Raw genomic sequence first — 10,484 nt, forward strand, 5'->3', positions numbered from 1 at the left:
ACAGAAAGCGCAAAATACCTGAGTGTTTTGCTGGACAGGAAATTGAACTTCAAAGGGGCTAGAAAGGCAACTCTTGTCCTATACACCTGCAAGAAAAGTAGCGGGTTTAGACGACGCGTCATGCATTTTGCATATACTGCAGTTGTCAGACATATAATGCTAAATGGTGTTGTGGTCTGGTGAACGGCGCTACAAAAGTTCACATACTGCTCAATACTTAACCGGATCCAAAGGATACCTTATTTGTTCATCAAAGCCGCACTGAGGACGACACCATCTGATGCACTGAATTTAATGCTACATCTAATGCCTCTGGACATTGTGGCTAGACAAATTGCAGCGACCACTGCCGTGAGGTTAAGGGAGCTTTCTCTTTGGCCATGTTGCGGCTACGGACACTGTGTTATCCTTGATACAATGTTTCAGGCAGTGTGGATTACAACCTACCTGAGCCGCCTTTTGATAACAAGTACTGTATCATACTATTCCTGATTGAAACGATTGGAACCACGATATCCCTGGTAACAGTTATAGGTCCAAACTAGACTACCAGGTGGGCTTTGGGTGTACTCTAAAGATTTATAATTGGTCATATCGAAAAGACTACCCAACCACTGCAGTGTGTATTAAGCAGAGATCCTTGCAATTAAGGAAGTGGTGGAATGGCTGAGATGTAATGGCATAACGACGATTGGAAAATAGGCAGCATTTAAATCCCTGGAGAACGTATTCCTGAACTCCAAAAACCACCCTCGACTGTCGCAGATCTCTCAACGAAATGGCTGAACAGTTCAAAAATCACCTGCTCTGGGTGCCGGGTCACAGAGATATCCCAGAGAATTGTAAAGCGGATGAGCTTGCGACACTAGAAAGTACCCTACACATTCCAGGGATACTGAATCCGTGGGTGTTCCTCTATCGACATGTAAGCTAAGTTTTCAGGACCAGGCTCGAAGGACAACGAATAATAGATGGTCACAAAGAGGCGACTGTGAGGACTCCAAAACCATGCAGCCTAATCTAGACTTAAAGAGGTCTACCGCTTTGCTTTGTCATTGGCTAGAACAGACGTCTCAGTCATTGTGGCCGTCATGACAGGTCACTGTCTAATCGAAAACATGCTGACAGACTGAAGGTTGCCAGCAACGACTTATGCAGAAGCTGCGAGGATATCGAAAAAGAAGAGACTATAGAACACCCACTGTGTGTGTGTCCCGCACTAGCAGTCAGAAGAAGTTCCACTCTAGGTTCTCATTTCTTTGAAAATCTGTCTGATTTTTAAAGCGATGTGGATGGTTCTACTGTAGGAACTAGAAGCTATCTTCCTTCTTCTGTTACTGTGGTATCACAATGGACGAAAATGTCTAAGTGAGTCTGATGGCAGACTGCCTCTGAAACTTAACTTCACCTAAGTACTGATGGACATGGCTTGATCGTCTTAGATTTTTACTACGATCATAGTTTCGAATGGATATTTCAATGTCTTTCAAACAGAATCATAAAGCTAATATCTCTCCATCCTTCGCTACTAAGTATTAACCCAATTTTTCAGGGCAAAACAAAACATACGGGGCAAACTTCGTAGTACTGGACAAGGCTTTGATTGGGTTACTATGAGATATCGAATTTGGTTGGGAGGAAGGTACCAACATTATTAAAAAATAATTAAACAAGTAAAAAGGCGTTAAGTTCAGCCGGGCCGAACTTTGGATACCCACCACATCCGGTATATATGTATTGTACAATTGTGTATAACAAAATATTAGTCTTTTTAGTAACTATATCTGAAAATAAACCCATCAGAACCATATACGACAGGGATGTCGAAAAGCCTAACATAAGTCAGTGTGTCAAATTTCAGTGAAATCGGCTTGTAAATGCGCCCTTTATGGGCCCAAGACTTTAAATCGAGATATCGGTCTATTTGGCAGCTATATCCAAATCTGGACCGATCGGAGCCAAATTGAAGAAGAATGTCGAAGGGCCCAACACAACTCTTTGTCCCAAATTTTGGCAAAATCGGACAATAAATGCGCCTTTTATGATCTTAAATCTAGAGATCGATCTATATGGCAGCTATATGTAAATCTTTATCGATCTACGCCAAGTTGCAGAAATATATCTTAAGGGTCTTAACTTAACTCACTGTTCCAAATTTCGACGACATAGGGCTATAAATGCCCATTTTATGCGTCCAAAACCTTAAATCAAGAGATCGGTCTATATGGCAGCCATATTCAAATCTGAACTTATCTGGGCCAAACTGAAGAAGGATGCCGAAGGGCCAGACACAACTCATTTTCCCAAATTTTGGCAACATGGGACAATAAATGCGCCGTATATGGGCCCAAAACCTTAAATCGAGAGATTGGTCTTAATGGCAGCTATATCCAAATCTTTATCGATCTAGGCCAAATTCCAGAAATATGTCGAGGAGCTTAACTTAACTCACTGTTCCAAATTTCGACGACATCGGACAATACATGAGCCGTTTATGGGCCCAAAATCTTAAATCGAGAGATTGGTCTCTATGGCAGCTACATCCAAATCTGGACCGATCTGGGACAAATTGAAAAAGAATGTCGAATGGCCTAACACAACTCACTGTCCCAAATTTCGGCGACATCAGACCATAAATGCGGCTTTTATGGGCCCAAAACCTTAAATCGAGAGATCGGTCTATATGGCAGCTATATGCAAATCTGGACCGATCTGTGCCATATTGCAGAAGTATGTCGAGGGGCTTAACTTAACTCACTGTCCCAAATTTCGGCGACATCGGACCATAAATGCGCCTTTTATCGGCCCAAAACCATAAATCGAGAGATCGGTCTATATGGCAGCTATATTCAAATTTGAACCAATCAGGGTCAAATTGAAGAAAACTGTCGTAGGTCTTAACACAACCCACTGTCCCAAACTTCGGCGACATTGGACAATAAATGCTCCCTTTATGAATCCAAAACCTTAAATCGGGAGATCGGTCTATATGGCAGCTATATCCAAATCTGAACCGATCTGGGTCAAATTGAAAAAGAATATCGAATGGCCTAACACAACTCACTGTCCTGAATTTTGGCGACATCGGACCATAAATGCGCCTTTTATGGGCCCAAACCCTTAAATCGAGAGATCGGTCTATATGGCAGCTATATCCAAATCTGGACCAATCTGGGCCAAATTGAAGAAGGATGTCGAGTGGCCTAACCTAACTCACTGTCCCAAATTTTGGCAAAGTTCGACAATAAATGCGCCTCCTATGGGCCTTAGACCCTAAATCGGCGGATAGGTCTATATGGCAGCTATATCCAAAACTAGACCAATCTGGGCCAAATTGGAGAAGGATGTAGAGTGGCATAACACAACTCACTGTCCCAAATTTCAGCAAAATCGGATAATTGATGTGGCTTTTATGGGCCTAAGACCCTAAATCGGCGGATCGGTCTATATGGGTGCTATATCAAGATATAGTTTGATATAGCCCATCTTCGAACTTAAACTGCTTATGGACAAGAAAAGAATCTGTGCAAAGTTTCAGCTCAATATCTCTATTTTTAAAGACTATAGCGGGATTTCAACAGACAGACGGACGGATAGACGGAAATAGCTAGATCGTCTAAGATTTTTTAGCTGATCAAGAATATATATACTTTATAGGGTCGGAAATAGATATTTCGATGTGTTGCAAACGGAATGAATATACTACCATCCTTCAGTAGTGTTTATAAAAAAAACTTCCAAGGTGTTGGGAATTTGTGTTAAAATGAATTTTACTTTTAAAAGGGTCTAACATCTAATGTCCCTGACATACGAATCCCAATTAAAAACATTTCATGTGCTTTACAAAGAAGCCCAACTGTGGTTTTCTAATTCAATTTTATATTCTATGTGTATCAAACCAAATGATCAACTCGAAATACCTTTTTCATTGAATTGTGGAGGCCACATAGTTGCAGCAAAGCGACAAGCAACAACAAAAACAGTTAATTTAATTTATCATCTCTATATCAATGGGACCAGTTGTCCAAGTCTGCATTGCTTCGACAGAATGGACATTCTTTGGCAGTGGTGCACCCATCTGTTCGATTTATCTGTCTGCTGTCGAGGTACTCGTACGCCCGTACATTCGCTTGTCCGCACGTCCGACGAGTCGGTTAGTTTGTGGTTCTGTCGGTCCTGAGGTTTGAGCATCTTTTGTTTACTTTTATCTGATGGATGCTGCTGTGGCCTGTGGATGTACCTGTGCTGATGCCTAAGGAGAGGCTGGAGCTTTTCGGACCATTGCTTGTAGTCTGGTGTGTTTGGGCTTGCTCAACGGACACTTGTGACTATGGGACCATTTAAGGTGATGCTGCACTGATGTGGTGGAGTTTATTTTATTCTATTTCGTATTCATCACTGTGGTTCCAAGCCTTGTGTATTGACTTTGATTGTCAACAGAGGCATCAGAGACATCGTCCACCGCTTTGTCATCATCATGGGCATTTGCGGATATCTTTTTGCCCCATTCATGCTGCTGTTGATTGGCATGTGGTAAAGTGCTTTAATTGAACCCCCACATTTATTTCATGTCCACGATCAACACAAAATATGAGCAGCCAAAGCCGAGCTATTGTCAATGGCTTAAGCCCTCACCGCAAAAACAATAAAAAGTCTCCACTCCAAATAGGAATTAAACGGCAATTGTTGGCAACTAAGGAAAATCAAGTTCATTTGTTATGCATTTATGGCTTGTTAAAGAGTTTTGTTTTTCCACCCACACACATACACATCGCAGAGATATGTCAACGAAGAAAAAGAGTAGTAATCTGACCCACCATAATTTGTTTTAAACCATTGAGGTATAATTGTGTTGCCTTAGCTTTATTTCTTTGAAATATTGATAAATAAATAAATAATCTTGAATGGACAATTTTTCTGGTATATTCAACTGTTGTGTCCCCCATCCAAGAAGAAAAGCCATAAAAAAATATTTTTGGTATATTCAATTGTTATGTCCACCATCCAAGAAGAAAAGCCATAGAAAAAAGTCCTGAATGGACTTTTGGTGCTCCATGGAGCGGAAGACTCTAGAGCAGTGTTGGGCACATGTTGGGTCCAGTGTTGGAAATAATACGCACACTGTCACGTGCGAATTATTTCCAAGCCCATGGGCTCATGTTCTTGTGCACGTACAGAAATATATGCACAGTGTGTGTGTATCTGCACGGCACTGCTCTAGCATATTGTTAGCGGTTTTGACGAAAACCTTTCAGGGAGACCAAACATTTATTTACAAAAAAATACATTTCATACATTTTTCAGTTAATAAAACTTCAAAAAATCAATCTAGATCTATGCATTCAGTAAAGGATTCCTTATCTAAAAATCGCAACAATCTGTCCGTCTGTCTGTCACTAGCTGTCGTACGGAAATATACCACATGGCACTCAATGTTCTAGAGTTTGATAGAGTACATATAGAAATCAGAGAATGTATGGATGGTATAAAGTGAGGACGCCACCGTAGCGCAGAGGTTAGCATGTCCGCTAAACGTCTGGGTTCGAATCCTGGCGAGACCACCAGAAAAAAATTTTCAGCGATGGTTTTCCCCTCCAAATGCTGGCAACATTTGTGAGGTACTATGCCATGTGAAATTTCTCTCCAAAGAGGTGTCATACTGCGGCGCGTCGTTCGGACTCGGCAATAAAAAGGAGGCCCCTTATCATTGAGCTTAAACTTGAATCGGACTGCACTCATTGATATGTGAGAAGTTTGCCCCTGTTCCTTAGTGGAATGCTCATAGGTAAAATTTACATTTACATAAAGTGAGGAAAACTTAGTACTGCTCCTAAGAACTCTTCAACGGACGAGGTTACGCCAGAAGAGGTTGTCACTAGTGTTCATTTGGAGTAGACTTTCAAAACATGGTCAACTGGATCAATCGAAGGTTACTACCCATTTAAATCATCAGGCTCCGATTAGGTTAGGTTTAGGTGGCAGTCTGGCATCAGACTCACTTAGAAATTTTTATCGATTGCGATACCACAACAACAGGAGAAGGAAGATGCGTTCTAGTTCCCGTCGTTGAACCATCCAGATTGCGTTAAAAAAAACCCAACAACTCGCGAATGTTCACCTCCGCTAAATCAAACTATTCAGAAAAATTATAACCTAAAGTAGAACTCTTTCTCACAGCAGATGTTCTGTAGTCTCCTTTTCCTCGACTTCCCCACAAAATTCGCAAAAGTTATAACTTGCAAACTTCAGCCTGTCAGCATGTTTTCTGATGAGACAATGACTTGTTATAACGCACTGAATGACTGAGACGTCTGTTTTCCCCAGCGACAGCAAAGCTGTAGACCTCTTTAAGTCTAGATTAGACCACATAGAATGGGGGCATACTAATTTCGACATTCTGTTTGTAACACTTCGAAATATGCGTCTGAGACCCCATAAAGTATATATATTCTTGATCATTTTAAGTCAATCTAGCCATGTCCGTCTGTCCGTCCAAACGTCCGTCCGTCTGTGTGTCGAAAGCACGCTAACTTTCGAAGGAGTTAAGCTAGCCGATTGAAATTTTGCACAAACACTTTTTATTAGTGTAGGTCGGTTGGGACTGTAAATGGACAAAATCGGTCCATGTTTTGATATAGCTGCCATATAAACCGGCTTTTTTAACCTCTAGAGGGCGCAATTTTGCACGTAGAATTTTTGGTATATTTTCCAATTACTGAGTTAAATATGATTCAAATCGGTTCATAACCTGATATAGCTGCCATATAAACCGATCTGGGATCTTGACTTCTTGAGTCTCTAGAGGGCGCAATTCTCATACGATTTGGAAGAAACAACTGCGCTAAGTATGGTTTAAATCGGTCCATGTTTTGATATACAATAGCTCCTTGATATAGTGTTTTGGTATCTTTTCCAACGACTGTGTTAAGTATGATTCAAATCGGTTCATAACCTGATACAGCTGCCATATAAACCGATCTTGGTTCTTGACTTCTTGAGCCTCTAGAGGGCGCAATTATCGTCTGATTTGACTGAAATTTTGTACGTGGTGTTTTGGTATCACTTCCAATAACTGCGCTAAGCATGGTTCAAATCGGTTCATTTTTTGATTTAGCTGCCATATAAACCGATCTTGCGTCTTGACTTCTTGGGCCTCTAGAGGGCGCAATTCTCATACGATTTGGAAGAAATTTTTTTCCATTGGCTTCTCTCATAACATTCAACATACGTGTGTAATATGGTCTGAATCGATCAATAGCTTGATACAGCTCCCATATAAACCGATCTCCAGATTTTGCTTCTTGAGCCCCTACAAGGCACAATTCTTATCCGAATGAACTGAAATATTACACAATAGCATATTCTTATTCAATATTCTTTGTTTGCCTAAAAAGAGATGCTGCGCATAGAACTCGACAAATGCGACCCACGACAGAGGGTAGGATTCGGCCCGGCCGAGCTTAGCACGCCCTTAATTGTTAATATTTAAAACCCTTTACGCATGAACGCTTTCCGTAGTCCATTTCGCTGTGAAGTATATCTACAAAGGGCGCTGAGAAACTTCCCCCTAACCATAATTGGGCATTAAAAAGACGGGCCGTAGGCTTGAAATGAAGGCCGATTCAGAGGATTGTCACTGGCTTTACAGAAGTGTTATAAGGCCAATGCTTACTTACGCCTCAGTAGTTTTGTGGAGTGCAATGTAATGATAATGCAGCAGATTAAGAGAACATGTTGTCTTGGCATAGGGCGAGCGATAAGGACCACGCCCACTAATGCACTGGAGACTATTCTAGATATACCATACAAAGACATACAGATTAAGTAGGAGGCAGGCATTACGCCTATGAGACTTAAGGCGATGGAAGAATGGATAGAGAATAGGAGCAGGTCATATCATCACTCTATAATTGAGGCTACGAAAGGAAACCTGGAAGGAATGAAAGAGGTTTCCGATCGGATACTTGAGATGGCACTTGATGTCACGTGCGAGGCACTGCCGCCAGCGGCTCAGTCTTGGATTGACGGAAATCTGGTATTGCCATCTGGCTACACAGATGGATCAAAGCCAGAGGACAGAGTGGATCTTAGCGGTCTACACTGAGAACCCAGGGACTCTGTTTTCGACTGTCTGATCATAATATGGTCCTGCAGGAGGAGATCGTTTCGATCACGGAATGTGTGAGGTAGTGTGGTGTTAACTGCCTTGTTGGCCAGTTTACTGTCTATAAAGATGTTCGCACTCCATGTCGTCGAGTGTGAACATCTTTACAGACAGTAAACTGGCCATCAAGGCATTATGAACCAGGAGGGTAAAGTCATCCCTGGGGATGGCAACATCCGCATAGTTTAGGTGCCGGGCCATAGCGGAGCAAGGGGAATTGAAAGACAGACGATTTGGTAGTGAATGCCGTCAAAAACTTGGTTAACCCGAAGCTTTTTGGGTCGATGCAATTCGAGTTTAGGGTGTGGGCATGTTATACTGTGGAAACGCGAAACAGTCCGTAGAGCGATGAAAATTCGATAGGGAGATCCAAATCGTAAGAAGATGAGGCTATTACTCAAAGGGAATAAGAAGAAGGTCATCATCGCCTACCGTATCCTAACGGGATACATAGCAATATGAGATCATATGTTGGGAAGATAATGGGACATTGAAGCATTTCCTATGCCATTGAACGGCTTTGAAAGCTTACGACGCTTAGGCTTTATCAGGTTATAGACCGATTTGGACCATACTGCACTTGTTTCTACATTATACTCAAATATACATGTGTGCAAAATTTTAGAGCTCTATGTCAATTCTAACTATTTTTATCCAACAAATACACTAAGAGGCAACAGTGTGCACCGGGGAGAACTCACAACTGACTGCCTCACTCTTTCCATGTCTTCTGGAGTTCTGGTGTCCATTTCTGGGTTATGCAACACTTTCACACTCCCGAAATGAGTTAACTTACGACAGAATCGAATTACGGCCAGAAACGAGTCTGTGAGGAGGTATTTCAAAGCGAGCGCGGAAAGAGCGTTCCGTAGCAACAAGAGAGCGACTGTTAGAAAATAAGCTCTCGATGGCGAAGGCCCACTGCTCCCCAAACCAGAGCATGAAAGCAACTGGTTGGAGAGAGAAACAAACTTGGGAACTTCCTCTTCAAATGCGCTATCTCTCTCGATCACTTCACCGCTCGCGTATTTTTGAAAATAAGTAAGTTTCTCTAGCGCAAGCTGTATAAAACAATCTATTGTTATTTGGACATAGGACATGTCTATGTCCTGGATTCGAATCCTGGCGAGAACATTAAAAAAAAAATTCTGCGTTGTTATCCCCTTCTAATGCTGGGGACATTTGTGCGGACCCATTTCATTTGAAAGAATGGTATGGCAGCCATGTATAAACTTCTTCTCATAGAGGTGTCGCACTGCGGCACGCCGTTTGGAATCGGCTATAAAAACTGGCGCCAAAATTATTCAAAAATGTTGCATTTATATATTGGAAATACCTTATCTATCGTTCAGATGATAAACAAGTAAAAGCGTGCAAAGTTCGGCCGGGCCGAATCTTATATACCATCCACCATGGATCGCATTTGTCGAGTTATTTTCATGGTATCTCTTTTTAGCCAAATAAAGGATAAACGAAAATAATTTCTATGTTATTGAAACAATATTAAGCTATGGTTCATTTTGGACCATAATTGAATTGAATATTGGACCCCATAGTAGAAGTCATTGTGTAAAATTTCAGCCAAATCTAGAAAGAATTGCGCACTTTAGGGGCTGAAGAAGTAAAATAGAGAGATCGGTTTAAAGGGAAACTATATTAGGCTATAAACCGATTTATACCATATTCGACGTATGTTTAAGGTCATGAGAGAAGCCATTGTACAAAATTTCAACCAAATCGGATGGGAATTGCTTCCTGCATAGGCTCAAGAAGTCAAGACCGCAGATCGGTTTATATGGCAGATATACACGGATATGGAACGATTTGAACCACACTTAGCACATCAGCTGAAAGTCCTAACAAACACCTCATGCAAAATTTCAGCTAAATCGGATAATTATTGTGCCCTCTAGTGGCTCAAGAAGTCAAAACCCCAGATCGGTTTACATGGCAGCTATATCAAGTTATAGACCGGTTTCAACTACTCTTAGCACAGTTGTTGGAAGTCATAACAAAACACCACGTGCTAAATTACAGCCAAATTGGATAGAAATTTCACACTCTTCACGCTCAAGAAGTCAAGACCCCAGATAGGTTTATATGACAGCTATATCAGGTTATGAACCGATTTAAACCATCCTCAGCACAGATGTTGGAAGTCATAATAAAACACCTCATGCAAAATTTCAGCCAAATCGGATACGAATTGTGTCCTCTAGCGGCTCAAGAAGTCAAGATTTAAGATCGGTTTATATGACAGCTATATCAAAACGTGGATCGATGTAGTCCATTTACAATCCCAACCGACTTACACTAATAA

Source organism: Stomoxys calcitrans, chromosome 5 (assembly GCF_963082655.1).
Source record: "Stomoxys calcitrans chromosome 5, idStoCalc2.1, whole genome shotgun sequence".
NCBI lineage: Eukaryota > Metazoa > Arthropoda > Insecta > Diptera > Muscidae > Stomoxys > Stomoxys calcitrans.